Source organism: Centruroides sculpturatus, unplaced genomic scaffold (genome assembly GCF_000671375.1).
Source record: "Centruroides sculpturatus isolate CEXI.00-Female unplaced genomic scaffold, Cexi_2.0 scaffold480, whole genome shotgun sequence".
Taxonomy (NCBI): domain Eukaryota; kingdom Metazoa; phylum Arthropoda; class Arachnida; order Scorpiones; family Buthidae; genus Centruroides; species Centruroides sculpturatus.
The window spans coordinates 522433-534444 of NW_019384976.1; the positions used below are offsets into that span (position 1 = coordinate 522433).

Sequence of the window (12012 nt, forward strand, 5' to 3'; positions counted from 1 at the left end):
CACATTTGTTTGATGATATTATTGGCGAATTCTCTGCCATTATCGCTTTGTAGAATACTTGGTGCACTGAAAATTGTAAAAATATCTAAAAGACCATATGCTACTTCTTCAGCCCTTTTGGTTTTTAACTCGTTTAATCGGTTGTTGAAGCGATTATTCATATCACTTAATGATTCCTTCATGATCGTTACTTTTATCAAAGAAGAAAGATTAACTACTGGTCACATAAATTTAAAGTTCGGTACTAAATGCAATACGCGTGAGCAAGTAAGATGTAACTTCTGATTGGCTAACGTATGCCGGATGATCACTCCTCAACGTATTATTATCACTTTGCCCGACTAGGTTGTAGCATTATTCATAATGACCGGTCAATTTGATAAATTATTGAAATTTATTACAATGCCCGATTTTGTTGGTCATTATTCATAATGCCCGTATTAATCACTTTGTCCATAACATATATAAAACTAAAAAGTAGAAAATAAATTTTCTTCAGCTTCACATTTTTCTTGGCATTATACAACCAAAAATAAAAGCATGGGGTGCCCATAAAATTGGTAGGAATTTTAACTAAGAATATTTCTAAACACAGGCATCCCCATACTTTTATTTTTTGTCACATAATACCAAGACAACTGTGAAAGCTGAATAATTTTTTTTTTACTTTTTAGTGTATTTATCTGAATAAAAAGCATTTCTTAAAATTTTTATATTACAAATTATTATTATTTGCATTTAAAATTTACTTGATCATGTGTATCAGTCTTAAATTGTAATAAACAGCTAAATCTTATTTGAATGTGTGTACTGACAATCTATCTTTCCTCCTGACTTTATCCCACAACCAAAGCAGTCAAAACGTTTAATTTGAAGTTTGATGATTCGTTTGTATAGTTGCATTCCTTTAATTCCTTTTGATGGAATAGTTAGTGTAGTTTGATATTAAAAGTTAAAGTTTGGTTTGGTGTTCAATTGAAAAATTCAAATAAAAAAAAAATTTGTAATTTATGTGAATAATATAAATGTATTAGATTTTGCTAATGATTAAAGTTACAATCGACTCTCCTCTGATTTATTAATTAAAGCCGAAATATTTGTTTAAATGCATCCTGTGATATTAATAAATTTCTCATATTTTTACTGATTTTTAAGGTCTAAAATCAATCTTTCATTTTTCCCTACAGACATTATCTCCTTTAACAGTTTTTACATGGATTTTTTGGAAGCATATCTACTGTGTAAAACCACAATTGGGTGTACTGTATTTTGAAGCACAATTATTAATTCAGAATTTAATACAGAAAACAATCACAAGGTACAGTCAAATTTTTCTGTAAATAAGTTCTCTCTCTCATTTTTGTTTGCAAAATTATTGATTACTCATTCCTTGAAATTTTTGTTTGTCAATTCCTTTATAATTTGCTTTTCGATGGCAATGGTGATCAGATCGTTCAATCTTTCATTTAGCATGGAATTCCAAGTTCAATCTATTTTATAATTTTTCTATATGTTTTATTTCTAGATTTTATTTCATTAATATTGTTTCCCATCTCTTCTTTCATAAACTTTTGTAATCTTGTCAGAGTGCAGCTTATTAACAACTTGCAAGAATTTTATCCTTAGTGCAACAACAAACAGTTCTGACGTTCTGTCATCTTATAGTTGATTATGGTTAAATTTTTCCAGATATTAATCATGTATGGACATTATTTCAAAGAACAAAAAATTTTGTTGATTTTTGCCTGTATCTCAAATGTCTACAGTATTAGTTGGAGTAGTATATTTACCTTAGCAGGCCACACTGATAAATAAATGAACTGAAAACACATCTAAACTTTCACACACTGGTTTGAATGACTTCATTAAACTGGTGTTTATGTTAACATAAAGATATTTGGAAACAATCAACAAAGAATTGCAAGCAGAACTGAATAAGCTCATAAATAATTGATTATACCATTATTAACAGCAAACAAAATATTACCATTTTTTATATGCATAATATTCTGTATGTTTTGTTTTACTCTGTCCCAAGGTACTAAGAGGGCCTATTTTTGGAGCCATTGTGAGTTTGGCCAGGTCCACAATCAGGGATGCTAGACATCCCGCAATGTGCAGGACAATTCCACACAAGAGTGATTTGTCGTGTGCATCACAAACATTTCAATGTCCCACAGGTAAAAAAAAATTAACAGATTTTGACTGTAAAATAATAAAATACTGCCATTAAAAGTGATGGATTCTGTTATGAAATGTATTTCTTTTTTAATATGTATGAATTTCAGACATTGGTGGGTGAGTTGCCCACTAATGGTCATGGGATGCATTAGATGTCAGTTAATCCCTCCAGCCACTCGAGATTTTTAGACATTGATTGCACTATTTATGCAAATGCCTAAGATGTCAGTGTAGTCTGGTGCAATTTTTAGTCTAATGTTGAATGCTTAGCATAAAGATAGAAATAGGTTGATTCTAAAAAATATTTTAAAATATTGTTTGGAATTTCATTTTTTTTAAAATCAAGGTTTAGTCATTTTTTAATGAAGTGAAATCAAATGATAAATATTGAACAAGTTTTAGAATAAATAGTGTAAATAAAAGTTTATCTCAATTTTTTTTGTTGTTTTTTTTATTAGATATATTTTTAAATGACTAAAATGAAGTATAGAAATTAAAAAATAACATTAAAATATTAATTGCGAAAGAAAAATTGCCCCAACTTTTTTCATTTTTGTCCTGCGAGACCTAATTTGAAATCTGGCAACCTGTCCACAATGGAATGGATAGATGGCAAGGGATCCAGAACAGACCACCCCTAGAAATTCTGAGGTTTTTTCAACCACCAGGCCTTTGGGCTTCCTTGACCTCTTGGCCATCTGGCCGGCTACATAATATCTATTTTATATTCAAACTATCAAACTATGCCAAATTTAAAAATAAAAAAAAATTTTGGTCTGTTTTTAAGATGGGCCATATGCCAGTCCATCCTTAATTTTTTCAATAAACCAGCAAAATGAATTATTTTAAGGCAATAAAATATAAACATTCACAAAGCCCCAAGCACTTGCAAACCTTCCTGATCATCAATGGAGAAAATTTTAGAATGTTAATTTCACAAAAACTTATTGGAGTTAAATACAAGTTCTTGGGTGTAAAGTCCTATACACAGGTTCTGTTCCTTTTCTTTGGAGCTTCTTCGGGTCAAGATTTTCTTATAAAAGTATGAATCCAAAACAAAATTAAGTTATACGTATATTTTTACATTTGTATGTTCCATAAATACACATTAAAAAACTATTTAAATTTTTTTTTACAATAAAATAACTGAGCATCAGTTCTTCTAGTTAAAGTAAATTGATATTTTCTGTTTGTATATATTTATTAAACAATCATTTTTCACAATGTACAAAACTCGAGTTTTACCTAAAAAGAACCATTAAGAAAAACAATTAAGAGTTCCAAATGCATGTTCTTTTTATGGAATATCTAACAAAATTTAGAATTAAAAAATTATCCCAATGCAAATTATTTTTCTAGAATATTGAAAAACTTTTTTAAATTATACAACAAACAGCATAAGCATAGTGATTGATAGGTTAAATGTAATTATGATCAAATCAAGTTTTACATCCTAAGAAATTTTGTTAGGTGAATGCCATTAAAAAAATGTCTGCTATGCATACAATATACGCATCTTATTCTGGACCCGAAGACAATCTGAAGAAAGAGAAGGATCAAAGCCGTTAAGTCCTGTGTGTAGAAAACAGACTATCGGAGTTAAACTCTAGGGTTCTCGGATGCACAATGTACAGAAACTCCAATCTACAAGGAGTTTGCATTATTCAAAAAACTTGTCATCGTATCACATCCTTTTACTGTTTTCTCCACAATTACCCTAATGAAGAATCAAAAGGTTCAAAAGTTAATACTTTTGAACCTTTTGATTCTTCATTAGGGTAATTTTATTATACTTGAAATTTTGTCAACATTTTAACTTTGACGTCCACCGGTAAAACAGCAAAATAGAATATTTTGAATTAAAAAAAAAATTTTTATTCTATGAAATTTGCACGAAATCTAGGCAAAGCCAAAAACATAGGAGATGTCATTATGCATACAAAATTTACAATAAATAAAGTATTAAAAAATTTGAATATACATTTTTATAAACAACCAGTACTGAGCAGAGTACTTGATTAAACAAAGAATAATGACCGAAAGAAAATTTGAAATTAAGCCAAAACTATTACTAAATAGTAACTGAAACAGATTTCCAAAAGTAAATAATTAATTAAGGTTATGTTTAATTTCTTTGTCGTCCGCTTGAGGGCGAGGGATCGTTGTCGTCGATTTCCACGTTTTACGTATGATAAACATGCATTCGTCGAATTTTTCTTTAGCATTATTTCTATATTTCATAACAAAGTGCAATTGGTTTGTACTGTATCACACAATATTAGCAATTATTAACTATGGTTTCCGTATAAACTAACCTTGTGTGTGTAGAAATACCTTAACTATTGCGTACGTCCATGACATTTAAGTACAATCAACACGTGTTTAAGGGGAGATTCGGTGACAGAAATAATTCTGACTAGAAAATATTGCTAAAGCAGAACTATTAATTATCGAAATTTATACAATTAAAGGACCCAAAAAATTCAGAAAGTTTTATTTTAAGATAAGTTATCCTCTTGTGTAATAATAATACAAAATGCATCAATTTGTGTCGTAGAAACACGTTCCTTAATACCAGGAATACCAAACGTTTCAAATATGTTCGTTTGTGATTTAAAATAAAACTATTACGTAAATAACGAAATATGTCGTCATTCTTTAAATAAAAATACGACTTACCTTATCAAAAACGTGCGAAACTTCCCCTAGCTATAGGTCACATCCGGCTACCGGAATATCCGTATCCGGTTGATCATCGCGCCATCTTTCGTTCGAAAATATTCTCGAGTACATAATTATTTTAAAACATTAAAAAAAAGAAAACGTTAAAAATTACCGTTATAAATAAAATTTAATTTCGTAAAAAACAGATAACTTATATATATTTAGTCACGTACAATCATTCGAAAATAAGAAACACTCGATAAACANGTTAAAAATTACCGTTATAAATAAAATTTAATTTCGTAAAAGACAGTTAACTTATATATTTAGTCACGTACAATCATTCGAAAATAAGCAACACCCGATAACGTCAGATAAACATTTTAAACGTTGACAAAACCTCGATAAAATACAATTTATCTCATTAACCGGATTAAAGTCGATAACACTAAAATGATCAAAGTTTCGTCGCGTAAAAAATAAAATAATCTGCGAAACACAACAGCAAATATCTTAAAATAAATAGTTAACTCAACGAGATTGTATCGACCATTTATCGGCGATGATTTGCATAAGCGCGCGATCTTTGATACAATGGCGTGTTACGTCAATGCTTTATCTATTCGTTTTGTATTTTGTATATCTACAGAAATATTTATATTTAAAGATATAAAAGACAAATATTGTAGTCAACGACGACGTCGATAAGTAACTTGAAGCATAACGGGAATCGGGAGTTTCTTCCATTTTTATAAGCATTTTTCCTGGGAAAGTTTCCATATTTGAACAATTCGGCTGTTTAAAAAGAAGAATATCTTAAAAGAACATGTTGGCGAGTCGAGATTTAGGAAATCAAGCAATCTTCATGATTTTTCTTGGTATTTTAATGTGCGGATTATTTGAAATAGAATACGCTTTGATTCGTATACACAACAGGAACACGAATAACCGGACTGTTTACCTGTCGCTTCTGGGTATATCGTTTTCTTACGCTGGACCCATTGTGGCCATAATAGGTCTCCTTGTCTACGCCGGTTGTTTAATAGGATGGTGCGTGGAAGGAGTGAAGAAGACTAAAGGTAAAATACAAGCCAAGGCACTCGATAACTGCAGACTTGCCGGGATACGTTCACGCCAGGAGGATATCGTAGTGATCCCCATTAATCCGGAAATTGCCTGTTCAAATTTAACTTCCACTAATTCGTCGACTGTTGCAGCGCAGCAAGACGTTCGTTCACGTGAATATAAATTATTCTAACTTATAAACGTATATAACTAGTCATAGATTTATATACAAATTCATCAAATTAAGTTGTCTTTTGTATGAAATTAGTGTTGTAGATCCAATCGAAAAGTTCATCTTAAAACTAGATTAATCTGTTATACAGTAGTACCTCAGTATACGAAATTAATCCGTTCCTAAACTGAGATCGTATCATGAAAATGTAAGGTGAATCATTTTTCCCCCATATAATTACATGTAAAACCAAATAATCCGTTCCAACACGAAAAACACACTCAAATTAAAGCTAAGTAGTACATTGAAAAAAAAAACTTTAATAAGGAAAACACTGAAAAATGCGTTTTGTAGTTGTAAATGTATAAATAACCATAATAGAATAATAATTGATTAAAAAATGTAGTTTTATTTGCACTTTACCTTTGAGGATAGACCCCGGTCTANTACTATTATACTATACTAGCAGACCCCGCCACGCGTTGTTGTGGCTCAAAATGTATCTATTATAAATGTATAACACTTCTCCCGTGGGGGGAATTTTTCGAAAAATCCCTTCTTAGTGTACATTCTGTTGACGTACCCTATTAAAACGCAAAAAACCGCATCTAAAATAGTATAAATAGAAGTAGAGTTCTTTATCGTAAGCTTTAATCTTGTCCATCTCCCTTCAGTGGGGGAATTTCGACACGTATACAGTAGACCCCCCCTATAATGTGTAGATACGTTCCTCGTTATACAAATTTCGCGTTGTAGGAATCCTTAAATACATGAGCCAATCGCAGCCCGACACGTGTGAAGTTTACGGACTACGTCTGTTTGAAAGGTTTTCTTCCATAAAATTAATCGATTCTAGACTAATTCGACTTAACATTTCCAAAATACGTATAATTTTTTGGGAATAATCCGTATAAACCAGTGGTTCCCAATTAGTGGTACGCGTACCCCCAGGAGTACGCGAAATTTCATAAAGGGGTACGCGCGGCAATCTAAAATCGGTCGATTTAAAATTTAAATGCACGAGATGAAGCAATAAAAAAAAATAATAATCATAAAAAATTCGGCAATTTACAACACGATGTCGAATGCAGAAATTCGTTTATTTATAACTAAAAATATTCTTGAAATTTCATTAAAAAATGCATTTGCGATAATACCTAAATGAAATTCTTACGCAAGAAACAAAAATTGTACAATTAACACAATTTGTGTTAATTGTACAATTATCATTATCATCATGTCAGCGAAGCTGCAATAAAATATTTACTACCANACTTAAGAATTAGGATTTCATTTAGAAAGTGAAATAATGTAATTTAGTAAAAAAAAAAAACCAAAGTAAATTCTCCACTGATTAAAGTGTCAGGAAGTTAAGAGAATTTTAAATTCTCGAATTACTTACATTAATAATCACCGCTAAAAAAAAAGAATAAATAAAAATATAAAATTTTTCAGGGATGGAAAACATTTTAACATTTTGGAATTTCGTTTTCATTTCGAAATTTTACATTGAGATAGAGTGAATTATGACGTCAAATTTACGTAAAAAGCGTATATTAAATTAATTAATTATACAAATCGTTTTTTTTTTCTGGTAAACTCGTATCGTGTTCTTCCGCCATTTTAAAAAACGAAATTTGGCACGGTAGCATATGTATATAAAGGGCATTAATTCTATTAAATTTTGGTTCTTTAAATAAAAGTCGACAGGGTAGAGACATATAAGGGGTCACGTAATATTTTACTCGTTATTCGCATTAACAATCGAGATGGGTTCATAATAATAATAATGTCAAACAGTTCAAACGGTTAGGAGTTGAAATTTGAAATGTTAAGAAGTTTATGGCGCTATTTCCCGGTTAAAAACTATTGAGCGCTGGCATCAATTGGGTGTACGCGGCACCCAATTATTGCCACTACTTGCGCGCAAGGGTTGCGAAAGCGCTGCGAGATAACGCATTCGAGGAGCTCCCCCATTTGGCCCGTATCCGAAACAGGAGTCTCCAAATTAAATCTTTTTATATAACAATAATATTAAAAGCGGAGTTTTCGCAAAAGTTTATCTCAATTATGTTTTTGTTTTTTTATTAGATACTAATTTGAAATCTGACAACCCTGTCCACAACGGAATGGCTAGATGACAAGGGATGGGGCCTGTGCATCCAGAACAGACCATTCCAAGAAATTCTGTGGTTTTTCAACCACCCAGAGCCATAGGCCAACTCCTAAACCTCTTGGCCATCTGGCCGGCTACGTAATATCTATTTTATATTCAAATTATGCCGCTTTTCCAACTTTAAAAATTTTAGATCCTTTTTTTCGGTTTTTTATGTGGGCGCTATGCCAGTCGTTGGTTTATTTTTTCAGTAAACCAGCAAAATGAATTATTTTAAGGCAATAAAATATAAACGTTCACAAAGCCCCAAGCACTTGCCAACCTTTTTGTTCATCAATGGAGAAAATTTCAGAATGTTAATTTCACAAAACTTATTGGAGTTAAATATGGGTTCTCGGATGTATAAGTCCCATATGTAGAAAACGGACTAACGTTTTCAATTCTTCTCTTTCTTCAGGTCCAGATTTTCCTATGAAAGTATGAATCCACAACGAACTTAATTACGAGTTCCAAACGCATGTTCTTTTTGAAGAATTTAAAAAAAACTTTGATTATACGACATAAACAGAGCATCGTTTTTGAAGAACTTTGAAGAAAAACTTATCTTATTCTGGACCCGAAGAAAGAGAAGGATCGAAGATGTTATTCCCTTTTCTACACAAAGGACTTCTCGGAGTTAAACTCGAGGATTCTCGGGTGCACAATGTACAGAAACTCTAATCTTTGTAGATTGGAGTTTCTGTACATTGCGTTTGCGTTATTCAAAAAACTTGTCATCGTATCACATCCTTTTAATGTTTTTTTCCCACAATTACCCTAATGACGAATCAAAAGATTCAAAAGTACTATACTGTACTTTTGCCAACATTTTATCTTTGACGTCCTCCGGTAAAACGGCAAAAAAATAAAATTTGTTTTTAAATTCATAATATTCTAAATTCTGTGAAATTTGCACGAAATCTAGGCGAAGCCAAAAATGTAGGAGATGTCATTACGCATATGAAATTTACAATAAATAAAATAAAGTATTAAAAATTTTGGATATACATTTTTATAAACAATCAGTACTGAGCAGAGTACTTGATTAAACAAAGAATAATGACTGAAAGAAAATTTGAAATTAAGCCAAAACTATTACTAAATAGTAACTGAAAGAGATTTCCAAAAGTAAATATTAATAAAGGTTATGTTTAATTTCTTTGTTGACCACTTGAGGGCGAGGGATCGTTGTCGTCGATTTCCACGTTTTACGTATGATAAACGTGCATACGTCGAATTTTTCTTTAGCATTATTTCTATATTTCATAACAAAGTGCAATTGGTTTGTACTGTATTAGGCATTATTAGTAAGATGACCAACTTTTTTACAATGGAAAGGAGAACACTAATAAATTGAAGGAAAAAAACATCGTAAATAAAAAACATTTTATTCATTGTACAACTAATACATTATAATAATTTCTACTGCATGCATAGGTGCCATGTCGTGTTCCCCGCGTTTCTTTATGCAGCGAGTGTGTAGCAAAATTACGTCACGAGCAGTGTTGGCCAATTAGAAACCAGTTTCAGTGTATTCGCTGTAAAGCGCTTCTCGAGCTCGAGCTGCATAAAGAAACGCGGGGGTTTCGATAAGAAGTAAACAAAGTCATTTGCGCGCACACACACTCTCTCTCAAGTCTCCCGTGCAAAGAACATGCATCTCATAATTGCATCTTGTCGCACTGTACAGAGCCTTGATAAATTATCATTAGTGTTGCAACGAATAGTATATTCAACATCAGGCCGAATACCGAATATTCGGCTCGATTAACGCACGTACGAAAATTGGCGCACAAACCGCATTATGGCAAGGATCCTGCTCTCTATTGGCCCGCTGTCACTACGCTTCGCCAATCGCGTTAATTCTTGACAGTAGTAGCGGACAGACATGAGCGTCATGGCAGTATGTGATAAATGATGATATCAAATGTGGATAACAATGAAATGACCTAAACGTGTAAATAACGGAAAAAGAACAGAGAAGGACCGAGAAGAGAAAATGTGAAAATAAATATGAAATTGAGTCGATAACATAATCGAACAAGTCGAGGCAGCTTATTGGCACGAAATTCGCGGCCGTCAATTCCAAACAATTGTTGTCATAGACTTCGGAAAGCTAAATGCTTGTAATGAAAGTCACTTAGCGTGCTCGAACGAAAGCCTGGGGCCGTTCGGGCTATCAAGCTGTCTCGAATCTGTGAAATCATAACTGTGACATATACCGACGTCCTGTCTGTCTCTTTTCTCCGTTATCACCATGCTATGAGTCACGTAATTATAAAATGGAAAAACTACGACGGAAAAGTGACGAATCGAAAGTATCGTGAGAGCGTATTATGATGTATGCATAGGCATACGTGGACTAGAGACATAGAGGAAAGAGAAAGGAAAGAGCAAAGACGAGCGCTTAAAAAGGATAGGCAGGGTCAGGCCCTCAGATGTGCGAGGATTCTACAACGATAGGCATGTACTGTACGTGTGCTGATCTTTGTAATTATAAATTGTGAATACATGTGACTAATATTATTTTCTTTTTTATTTTGTGCATGTTACAAGTTATAAACAAATACTGTATAAACAGAAGAACACTAGCCCGATAACATTAAATCTAAATACCAAAATGATTAATTTACTGTTTTTGTTATTTCTTACTCCTGTTTTTAGGTATTCGGTATTCGGCCGAATAGTGAAAAATAGGCCGAATACCGAATAGTAACCGAATATTCGTTACATCACTAATTATCATGTTAAATACAGACACGTCATATCACATCACAAGCAACGGATCGGTTCGGCATTGATCGAATACGGAGATTTACAGATTAGTCTTCAAATATCAAAAAGGAGGACAGAACTTGACCAACCGTCCTCCTTTTGTACCTTAATATTAGCAATTATTAACCCTATTGCGTACATCTGTGACATTTAAGTACAATCAACACGTGTTTAATTAATTAATTATAAGGGGGGGTAAAAAAAAAGCATCAATTTGTGTCGTAGAAACACGTTCCTTAATTAATACGAGGAATACCAAACGTTTCAAATATTTAAAATAAAACTATTACGTGAACAACGAAATATATCGCCATTCTTTAATTTAAATAAAAATACGGCTTACCATATTAAAAACGTGCGAAACTTCCCTTATTTATGTCATATCCGGCTGCCGGAATATCCGTATCCGGTTGATCATCGCGCCATCTTTCGTTCGAAAATATTCTCGAGTACATAATTATTTTAAAACATTAAAAAAAAGAAAACGTTAAAAATTACCGTTATAAATAAAATTTAATTTCGTAAAAGACAGTTAACTTATATATTTAGTCACGTACAATCATTCGAAAATAAGCAACACCCGATAACGTCAGATAAACATTTTAAACGTTGACAAAACCTCGATAAAATACAATTTATCTCATTAACCGGATTAAAGTCGATAACACTAAAATGATCAAAGTTTCGTCGCGTAAAAAATAAAATAATCTGCGAAACACAACAGCAAATATCTTAAAATAAATAGTTAACTCAACGAGATTGTATCGACCATTTATCGGCGATAATTTGCATAAGCGCGCGATCTTTGATACAATGGCGTGTTGCGTCAATGCTTTATCTATTTGTTTTGTATTTTGTATTTTGTAGATATAAAAGACAAATATTATAGTCAACGAATACGTCGATAAGTAGCTTGAAGCATCAAGGAATCAGGAGTTTCTTCCGTTTTTTTAAGCATTTTGCCTGCGAAAGTTTCCATATTTGAATAATTTCGGCTGCT

At 32.2% G+C, this 12012-nt stretch overlaps 1 long non-coding RNA gene across 1 annotated transcript in view; it reads right to left on the reverse strand.

The window, feature by feature from the left end:
* LOC111632673 overlaps positions 1–4987 on the reverse strand; it is a 26631-nt gene extending 21644 nt beyond the window's left edge. Inside the window, exon 1 of the long non-coding RNA XR_002757904.1 lies at positions 4861–4987. This is a non-coding gene — a long non-coding RNA (uncharacterized LOC111632673). The remainder of the gene's footprint in view (positions 1–4860) is intronic.
* Between the last annotated feature and the right edge of the window lie 7025 nt (positions 4988–12012).